The sequence below is a fragment of the Syngnathus floridae genome, chromosome 4, assembly GCF_059516105.1.
Source record: "Syngnathus floridae isolate MCC-2025c chromosome 4, RoL_Sflo_1.0, whole genome shotgun sequence".
Taxonomy (NCBI): domain Eukaryota; kingdom Metazoa; phylum Chordata; class Actinopteri; order Syngnathiformes; family Syngnathidae; genus Syngnathus; species Syngnathus floridae.
In genome coordinates this window covers 1,748,180-1,759,162 of record NC_142416.1, presented here as the reverse complement: position 1 = coordinate 1,759,162, position 10,983 = coordinate 1,748,180, and the positions used below count along the sequence as shown (strand labels likewise).

Below are 10,983 nucleotides of genomic sequence, written 5' to 3'. Positions count from 1 at the left end.
ACATATTAAACACTTAGCTTGTTATTATGTTCAAGGTAATCAGATTTGTTTATCATTCTAATGGCCTCTTCAAAACTATTCTGGATTACTACTTTGGATCTATTCTACATTACTTGGCAACAACATACTCTGTAACAGATTAGGCAGTATAATCACATAGGTTAACTTGAGAGTGCCCACACTCAATCTACTTATCGTGATGTGTTAAATCAATTACTGTTAGACATTATTTGTCTGATAATCTACCAAATCTTTGAATTGAAGAATTTGTGATTTAATTAATAGCTTGTTCGGGGTAATCAGACTTGTATATAATTCTAATGGCCTTCTTTTGAAAACTATTCTGAATTACAACTTTGGATCTTATATTACTTTGCAACAATCTACTCGGTGACAGATTAGGCAGTATAATCACATATGTTAACTTCAGTGCCCACACTGTATTTATTTATGGTTATTTGTTAAATCAAGTACTGTTAGACATGAAATAGGAAGTGTTTAACATAAATGTTATGGCTACTCACCATTGTAGCTCGCTCCTGGTCAATGATATGAGCCTCTTCTTGCAGTGGAAAACTTGCAGCCAACAAACACCGTGGAACCTAAAGGAATGAAATTAAACATTAACATTTCGCCCGGACCAACATTCACACGTACAACGCAACGCGGCTACACTTCTGCTATTACAAACGTAAATCTCCTTAAACACAACGAGTGTTACTTACCGTGTACGCTCTAGGCAAAATTGGATGTGATGCAATTCCAAATCTATCTGAAACGGCAGTTAAAAGTAGAGTTACATCAAGTTTTCTTTTTTAATCAACACAATCATTTACAACCGTTGACCAGAAAGAATCGTCGAAATTCGACGTCCCCCACAAACGCCACGCTCACTCGCTTTTCAGGGCAACAAAAGTACTTCTTTTTAAAAACGATGAGTTGTACTTACCGTGTACGCTCTGGACGGTCCAGTTGCAAGCAGAAAATAAAAATATTTCTCTTGTTAGTCGTATGTTACCATCCGCTGTGTCTTTGTCAACATCGCCGCCATTTTCCTACTTCCTGCTGCGAGCCACGCCCACGGATTTAAATTTGGGCGGAAGCTCTTTCCATTGGCGTCGTTTTCGCGTATAGCAAATCCGATTGGTTGGGAAGGGGGCACGGTTATGCAGCCGAGGAGTCCTGTGATCGGTGGGATGTAAAGTAGGCGTCGACGTCACGTCCGCGTCACGTGACCACGACGTGGCAGACGTCAAATAGCAACCGCTGTTTTGTTTAGTAGACTTACAGTTGTTATGCATTGACATAATGGCGCACACACCAAATAGATTTAAATAAATTAAATAATTCTTCTGCCCACTCTCTTTTAAACAAGTTAACTCTCCCCGCGGATTTGAATTCCGGCGAAAGTTACGCCCATCGACGTCACGTATGTCACGTGACCACGACGTGGCAGATGTCATATAGCAACCGCTGTTTTGTTTAGTAGATTTACAGTTGTTATGCATTGGCATAATGGTGTGCACTCAAAATAGATTTAAATAAATTAAATATTTCTTCTGCCTACTCCCTTTTAAACAAGTTAACTCTGCCCACGTCCATTGACGTCTTGTCTGCGTCACGTGACCACGACGTAGCGACGTCATATAGTAACCGCTGTTTTGACCAGTAGACTTAGTTATTATGCGTTGACATAATGGCGCACTGGTTAGCATGGCCACCTCTTAAGCATGATGATGCGGGTTCGACGCCTGATCAATGTTAGCATGGAGTGAGCTGAAGTGCATGGCGCTGAAGATTTGAATCTTTGAAATGCGCTGAGGTCTGACATATCAGGCAGAATGGTTTGCCATCACGTTCAACAAAAAATAGAAACTTTCCCACTCTGATTAAAACGTCCTGTGTTCATCTACGTATTTTCGTTTTGCTGTGCATCTTTTCCCTGCCATTTCGAGAGCCCAATTGACACTCATAGTTTAAAGAAATGTGTTTGCCCATCCTACTTTGTGGAATTTCACCACATGCGCTTTTGACCAAAATACCAAATTGAACTCAAGTGAAGCCAACACGCACAACCCCCCCCCCCCCCACACACACACACACACACACACAAATGTTGATATGAACATAAAAGAGCCGCATGCGGTTCGGGAGTTGCGGCTTGGCCAAACCTGTACTATACAACTTTATTTGTATAAAATTTTCACAACAGCTGTCACACAAACAAAGCGGGAAAAACCGAAGACGTGCGTGTTCCGCCCACGCTGGATTTATTTGCACCTTTGAAAAGACACCGTATTGCCGCAGATGTGGCAAAGAGTACTTTTGGGCATCTGAGACGGAAGGATGTCCAAAGCATCACGTCACCTGCTCTGGTAGGCATGGTGGTGGGACGTTGAGGTCAACCGCTTTGGGGTTGGCTGACTCTTTGATCGCAGGATGCCACACACTTGAAGACAGAAGCAGAAAAGCAGAGCTAAATGCAAAATGTACTCACCGGTGACTCCAATTTTTTTCCCCCCTGAAGAAACAGCTGGACGGGTGGCCCCGGCTGGCCAGTGGGACTCTTGTTATTCTGACCCTTTTTAGTGCGCGTTTGGGGCAACAACCGTTTTTTGTGGCGCTCTCTTCTGGTTCAAAAGTGCCCTGCATGTGAATTTGCTTTTCCTGCCTTCTGATTGGATGAGCGCCGGTGTGACGCGGTGCCTCTGTCACCGTGGCGGGGGGTATACGTTGGCATCGGAGCGTCTGCCAACGTCTGAGACCGGCTGGCAGTGTATCGGAGGTGTCGAGTGCGGTGCCGCTGGAGCTCACTCACCAGCTGGTGTTAGGGCCACAGAATGAAGGCCAAGGAGAAGAATAGAAAGAGAAACAGAAACTTCTCCTCCAATTGTTTGATTTGTCTCTTCTGAGCTTCGATGAATTCTTTCAGCTCTTTGTTCCTCTAGGACGGACAAATGGAAAGTGGCATTCAAAAGCCAGTAAGCGTGCAAGTAAGTGCCGGGCTGGCTTTGGGCCCTTACCTGTTGCGCGCTGTGCAGCAGATCCATTCTCTCTTGGAGGATGCAAGCGTCGCGCTCCCTCAACTCGCACATCAGGGCTCGCTTCCATTGGTCCACGGCGCTCCTAAGCTCTTCTCTCTGATCCGCCGTCAGCACGTCATTCACGCCAGCGTGGCTGGCTTTTTCGCCGTCCGTGGCGGGGCAGTCCCGCTGCGGTAGCGCCTCGTACAACATGGCCTCCAGCTCCAGGATCCTCTGGGCCGCAATCCTCGTCCATCAGTGGTCCGGCGGGAGATTTGAGGGCGGCTTACCTTATGAGCCTGGTCCATGGAACACTTCCTGAAGTCCAACTCTTCATCCAGGTAGCCCTTCTGCTTGCAGAACATATCCTAGCACAGCTCAAGGTCAGAATTGTTGGGGCACATTGCCGGAGTTCCCCTTGGCTGATGTCGCGTGTCTGTCTACCTTCTCACTTTCAATGTCCAACATCTTCTGTTGAAGTGCTGACTTGGTCACTTTGATGTATTCTAACCACTGAGGAAAGGCTGCTGTCACATAAGCAGAATGCGAGAGCGTGCGTGGACGTGCGCGTTACCTTCTCGGCTAGGGTGAGAAGGGTCCTGGCGTGAATCACGACCACCTGCTCCTCGTTGGTGAGATTCTGCAAGAGCCCAAAGGCACAGCGTCAACAAGCTTCTTTCAGCGCAAAGCCTTCCAAAAGTCACATTTGAGCCGCCGAGTCTCGTGGAGTGCGAACATAAGGAGTTCGACATACACTTACGGCGTTATAGCCCAGGATGTCCAGCTTCTTCATCAGATCACTGATGACGATGTCCGGGGGAAAGGCGCAAGGAGCAATGTAAGGTGTTCTGGGACCTCGGGTTAAGGTTAGGGTTGCGAGGGACGCCTTACGTACGCTCACGCCCTCGGCCTCGCAGTAGATCTGCAAAGGGCTGAGGCCGTCTGGGAAACGGACTTGCAGAAACTTCAAGACGGGGGAGCGCCACTCCCTCTCCTGAAAGGCAGAGGCATGCATCCGTCCGTCCGTCCGTTGGTCCAGTAATGCCAGACGGATGAGTGACTGAAGAATGTAGCTATTTTGTCTGAGAAAAAGGTGTGCTCATTGATGAGCTTACCTGTCCTTGTTGCTTCAGCGCTGACTCCAGATCTGCTACTCTGCTTTGATAGTGACCCATTTCTACCATCAGCTTTTCTCTGGTCTGAAAGGAGGAGGAGGGAGGCTCCTCCTCCTCCTTTCAGACCAGAGAACACCCGAGGCTGGGTGAGAACGGGGAGGCTGCGACCCGGCCGGGGGTTGCGGGAAGGGGCGCCACCTTGATCTCCTTCTCGGCGTCGTAGTCCCCTTTCGCTGGTCTGGGCTAGCAGAGCGTAGGCTCGTTGCAGCGCTTGATATTCTTGCGTCAGCTGGCGGTAGCGAAGCTCCGCCTCTTCATGCACACACCAATGCAACACAGCACTAGTACCAGAATCAGTCAGACCGGCGACAAAGCACCCGCGACGCAAAGACGAGTCCGATTCCAGGCTGAAGAGGAATGTTTGGTGTCAATACGCTGGCAGAAATGGCGGGCTACCTCTTCGGGTTCCGTGTCGGGGGTTCTGTCGGTGTGAAAAGACAAGGACGATCCGTCCGAGTCCACCAACACGTCTTCGTCGTAGCCGTAAAATGTTTCGATGACCTGCGGGCGCGGAAGCAAACATCTCTCTGAACAAACTGAAGCGACACCTCACGATGAATCGACGAGAGGAACGATAGCGAGAAAAAGGCCATTTCATCTTGCGCAACACCAAGCAGCCGCAAACAAACAGACTCACCTTGCAGGACCTCACGCTTTGTTCCTCCTCAGAGATTCTCGACGTCGGTATCGTAGCAGCAAATCTCTCTCCTGTCGACACAAATAATCCGCCTTTGAGATTCTTTGGATGCAAAGGGAACGAACGGCTCCGGCGCAGAAACAAACGCGACTCACAATGACATTTCTGACATGAGCTCCTGTCTCCAGAGCCTGAAAAACACGTCACCGGCGATGATTGGAGGGACGCTCGTCTTTTCCAAAAGTGACAACTACAGGGTGTGTCAGGGTTTTCCAGATTATCTTTATCGTATCATTGTGTTGCTTTGACTTTGACTGCGACCTGTAATAAATAATATTATTTATCCCTTATTTATCCCTATCGCTTATCCCTTCCTACACAAAGTCGTAAAACACCCCTTGCTATGTTTTGACTAGAGGTCAAGGGCTTCCTCTATTCAATCCACTCTTACACCCACCCTGTTTCTCTTAATTAAAATGCTCGTGCAGGAGCCGAGAGTCAGACTTCATTCGTACAACGGATGGACTCTCCACCTGCAGGTGTCCAAAAGAACTTACTTGTCTCCCGTGTGGTTCTTGCAAAATAAGTTGGAGCGAGCGCAACTCTAACAGGGTGCATTTTGCCACTAGCTGCCTACGGACAATGACGTCGCGCTCGCGGCTCATGGTTGACGGGCTGAGCAGCCGGGCAAGTCCGTCGTTTTCAGCGCACAGCGAGTGGCAAAGGCGCTGACAAAACGGGAGCTTTGAGCTGCTGAAAACGGCAAAACAAGTCTAAAGCGTGTTCAAACGCGTGCGCACAATGCTCCTGCTTGAAAGGTCGGAATTTAAGGGGCCAATTTTTTGGATGGCGGCCGCCGGCCAAGCTTTGGACGGAAAAGGTTTCCTGGCGACAGCGAGCGAGCGCGGCGCTGCCGTACGTGCACCGAGTCGCCTGCCTGAAGACCTTGGACAAGTCGTCGATGATGTGCCGCTGCTCCACAACTTGAAGGAACTCCATTTCACCGTCCTGCTGGCCGCAACCGCGGTCCAGGTCATTGAGCGAACTAGGCCTTCTCTGTGGAACACAAATGCAGTGGACTCTGTTGGCACGCCGCCGTTGTCCGCGTCGACTTACCAAGCTTGCCATCTCCTCGTTCTCCTGGGTGACAAAGCGCACTTTGTTTTCAAGGCGACACAGCACCAGCGAGAGTTCTTCATTCTTCCTGCTCAGGCGTTTGTTTTTGTACAGGAGTGGCAGAAACTGGCTTTCTGTTTCTCTCAGTCGCTTTAGCTGCAAGCATGAAGTGCGGGATGTGAAAGACGCACAACACGCGGGCCAGAACGTATCCATTCCTTTTGCATCGGTTTGAACGGAATCGTGGCTTTGGCTCCCAATAAAAGACATCTACCAGGCAACCGACTCGCTGCGCCGCTCAACTAATAAGCAAGCGCAATGGGTGCCTCGCTGGATGGCGCGCATCAAACGTAGCGCAAACCTTCAAGCGTGCCGTCAATAAATTACCAGTTCATTGCGCTCTTCAGAAAGCAGGGCGTTTCGATCCTCCAGTTTCCTGATGACTGCGCTGAGCTCAGCGATTTTCAGATGAAACCGTCGCGTGTCCCGATCCTCCTGAGACTGAAAACGCCCCGCAACACACACACACAAGCACTCGTTCAAAGTTCAAAACTGTTTTTGTGCTACCTTCCTCCAGCAACGAACTAAGTCATGCGTACTGCAAGTGTGTGATGAGGTGGCTTACGCAATGAAGAGGATTGCTAGTAGCGGCGTTGACCCCACTTCCAGGGTAGTTTAGGCCCGCCCTTTGGGAATCCCTCAGGGCAGCGATCTGCTGCTCGGCAGCCTGAGTCTGCAGCTGAAGGCGGTGGACGTGGCCGGCCCCAGGGCTTCATCCAAAACACTAACCGCTCTGTCTTTCAGCTTGATCTCATCCGTCTGGATGTACAAACGGGGAGCGCTCAGGCAGGCGGGCAAACTCATTTGCCAGAATTGTGACAAAAACAAAGAGAGCAACCGGCCAATTTTTTTCTTGAATCGACTAGAACACCTTTGCTGTGACAAAAGCGAAGCGAGCAACCGGACATTTTCTTCTTGTGAAATAGAATAGAATAGAATGCCTTAGGTGTCATTGCACTGCAGGTATACAACGAAATTGGGAACATAGCCACGCACCGCGCATCTGATCAGTCCTACCAGTCGGCGGATCTCCCTCTCGCAGTCTCTCTTGGTTCGGCTCAGCTCCTCCCGATGCTGGTGATGAGCCGATCGGAGCTCGGCCGCTCGGGACTGCCAGGCCTGCTGGGCCGCTGCCAGGGCTTCTTCCGCGCTCCTGGTGGAGGCGACACCGCTCGGTCTCCCGACACCGCCGCGTCTCCTCCACCTCCGCCAGCAAAGCGCCCCCCCTCCTCACCTGAGCAGACATTGCGCCACACCGGGCCGTTGAGACCGCAACGGAGCGCCGCGACGCTTACTGGGGACAAGCTACACAATACGGTAGCGGCCGCATCGAAGCCCGACGTGGCGTGCGGATAGTCAGACACGGATAGAGCGGATCACCTTGTCCATGGAGCCGTCCCTCAGGCTGAGGACCAAGGCATTCAGTCGCTGGATCTCTCCATCTTTGATTTTGATCACTCTCATCAGCTCCATTTCATGCTGCCGCAGTAATGTCTCCCTGGTAATGGCTAACTCTTTCTGCTTCTCCTCATGGAGTTTGCTTTTGAGTTCCGTCATGGCGGCGGTGGCACGGTGGTGCTCCGCCCGCAGGTCCTGACTTCTCTCTCTCTCCAGACAGCTGACCTGACATGACTTAGACTTAGACAAACTTTATTGTCATCTTGTCTGCACATGGTGCATACAAAACGAAATTCCGTTGCATACGTCTTACAACAAAGTAGTGATATTGCAGTTGAATAGAAGTAACATATCCTATGAAAATATATATATATATACATATATACTATATATATATATATATATATATATATTAAAAATAAGTATAAAGTGCAGCAGTGATAATTATGCAATAGTGCAAGTAGGCAAAACAGTATTCAAGAGTGTGCAGAGGAATGCTAAACCATGTATTAAACTTCTATTTAAAGGGTTTATACAAGTTCAGTAAAGTTGGTAGTGCGAGATAGTGCAAGATAGAGGTCCGTAGTGTCATAAAGTACAGTTCTGTGAATGTGTGATGCAGAGTTCAGTTTAGAGCTCAACAGTTCTAGTGTTCAACAGTCTGATGACAGCAGGGAAAAAGCTGTTGCAGAACCTGGTGGACCTGCAGCGGATGCTGCAAACCTCTTCCCAGAGGGCAGCAGGGAGAACAGTCCATGGTGGGGGTGTGATGGGTCATTGATGATGTTACGGGCACGGGACATGCAGCGCTGAGATGAAATGTCCTGAATGGAGGGAAGAGGAGCCCCTATGATCCTCTCTGCTGTCCTCACCACTCTCCTCACGTTCTTCCAATCGGAGGCGGTGCAGCCTCCACACCACACAGAGAGACAGCTTGTCAGAATGCTCTCTATGGTGCTCCTGTAGAACGTCCTCATGATGGGTGGGGGCAGGTGGGCTCTCCTCATCCTCCGCAGGAAGTACAAGCGCTTCTGTGCCCTCTTGACCAGTGCCGTAGTGTTCATAGTCCAGGTGAGGTCTTCTGTGATGTGGACCCCCAGGAATTTGGTGGTGCTGACCACCTCCACAGCTGAGCTGTTGATGATCAGTGGAGCGTGGTGAGGCTGTTTTTTCCTGAAGTCGACGATGATCTCCTTCATCTTCTCCTCATTCAGGATCAGGCTGTTTTCTCTGCACCAGCCCACCAGCTGCTCCACCTCCTCTCTGTAGTCCAGGTCGTTGTTGTCTCTGATGAGCCCCACCACCGTTGTGTCGTCTGCTGACTTCACGATGTGATTGGTGGTGAACCTGAGGACGCAGTCGTGTGTCATCAGGGTGCACAGCAGGGGGCTCAGGACGCAGCCCTGAAGGGAGCCTGTGCTGAGGGTGATGACATCAGAGGTGTTCTGTCCGACCCGGACTGACTGAGGTCTGTTGGTGAGGAAGTCTAGCAGCCAGTTGCGAAGGGGGGTGTTGAAGCCCAGGTGTTCCAATTTTCCTACCAGATGCTGTGGGATGATGGTGTTAAACGCTGAGCTGAAGTCCAGGAACAGCCTCCGCACATGGGTGTTCTTCTCCTCCAGGTGAGCCAGGCTCAGGTGAAGAACGGAGGAGATGGCGTCCTGAGTGGAGCGGTTTTGCCGGTCGGCAAACTGGAACGGGTCAAATAATAGGGGGAGTCTGGAAACGATGTGACCTTTAAGCAGCCTTTCGAAGCACTTCATCATAACCGGAGTCAGTGCAACAGGCCGGTAATCATTAAATGAGGTGATTTGAGGTTTCTTCGGCACCGGAATGATGGAGGCAGTCTTAAAGCACGCCGGCACTGTGGCTTGGCCCAGCGAGGTGTTAAAAATGTCTGTGATGACCCCAGCCAGATGACTTGCACATTCCCTGAACACACGCCCAGGAATGTTGTCGGGGCCAGGGGCCTTACAGGGGTTGACTCTCCTCAGGGTCTTCAACACATCGGCGGAGTCAAGGCAGAGTACCTCCTCTTCCTGATGGGGGACAGTTTTAACTGCTGGAGTGCCGTTTAGTGCCTCGAACCTCCCAAAGAAGTTATTTAGACCATTTAGAAAGTCAGCATCAACTACACCCACCGGGGGGGGGGGGGAGGGTGAGTTGTAGTCTGTAATCGCCCGTATGCCTTGCCACATACTCCTGATGTTTTTGACGTCGTGGAAACGATCCTGAAATTTTCGACTGCGGTCTCGCTTCGCTATCCTGATGGCACGGTTCAAGTTGGCTCTCGCTGTCCTCAGTGTCTCCTTGTCGCCAGACTTGAAGGCAGAGTTCCGCGCTCGTAGCGTTTGACGTACCTCCTCAGTCATCCAGGGTCGTTGGTTGCCCCGGGTGATGATATTCTTAGTGGTGCTGACGTCCTCGGTGCATTTGTTGATGTAGGCTGACACAGTCATGGCACACGCATGTCTAATCTACATCGGGAAAACTGGGAGGGAGGGAGGCAGGCAGGGAGGCAGGCAGGGAGGCAGGCAGGGAGGCAGGCAGTGTCTGTCTGTTGAGGTTTTCACCTTGTTCTTCTCCTGCTGAAGTTCTAACTGGACGTCCATCAGTTTGGTTCTCAGCTCGTCATTGGCGGCCTGAAGGGCGTCCGTTCGCTCCGCCTTGGCCCGCCCTGCCGGAGCTCGTTTGGACATCTCTTACTCGAGTCTCGCCCGGTCGTCAGTCAGAGATCACAACATTTGTACCTGGAGAGCACAAACGCAGCGCTGTTTTCCACTGGCTTCGAACTCAACTTCAATCGGTACCGTAACTTACAACATCATAAACATAGAACTAGCTTGACTTATTCATTGAATAAATGCATTTGGTTCTTCAAAACTGCATCACGCAACATAGCGTGACCGAGACGGCCGTTATCCACCTGCGTGAAGTTATTTGGTGAAATGAATGAGATGTTTAAGACACCATCGTTCTGTCTCTATGTAGATGAAGGTAAATAATCGATTGCTGAAGGTCCAAAGGTGTTGTGATAAACAAATAAACATATTAGTGATTAGTGACATATTTGTGATAAACATATTAGGCAGGATAATCACATATGTTAACGTGACTGCCCACACTGTATTTATTTATGGTTATTTGTTAAATCGAGTACTGTTAGACATGAAATAGGAAGTGTTTAACATAAATGGAAGACGAAAGGGGTACTCACCATTGTAGCTCCTGCTGGTCAATGATACGAGCCTCTTCTTGCAGTGGAAAACATACAGCCAACAAACACCGTGGAACCTAAAGGAATGAAATTAAACATTAACATTTAGCCTCAACCAACATTCACAGATACAACGCAACGCAAACTACACAAACGTAAATCTTTTTAAACACAATGAGTTGTACTTACCGTGTACGCTCTAGACGGTCCACTTGCAAGCGGAAAATAAAGATATTTCTGTTGATAATCGTCGTGTTTGTATCCGGTGTCTCGCTCAAGGCCATTGCGCCCACAGATTTGAATTTTGGCGAGAGTTCAGCCTATTGACGTCATTTCCGCGGTGTAATACCCGCATAT

The 10,983-nt window shown here is 49.7% G+C and overlaps 1 long non-coding RNA gene across 1 annotated transcript; it reads right to left on the bottom strand.

Annotated features, from left to right (window-relative positions):
- Positions 1-4,306: 4,306 nt before the first annotated feature.
- On the bottom strand, positions 4,307-5,838 carry LOC148398545 (uncharacterized). The gene is made up of 3 exons (XR_015858105.1): positions 4,836-5,838; positions 4,595-4,699; positions 4,307-4,450 (listed from the first exon to the last, which is right to left on the bottom strand). It is a non-coding gene; the product is annotated as an uncharacterized LOC148398545 (long non-coding RNA).
- Positions 5,839-10,983: the final 5,145 nt, after the last annotated feature.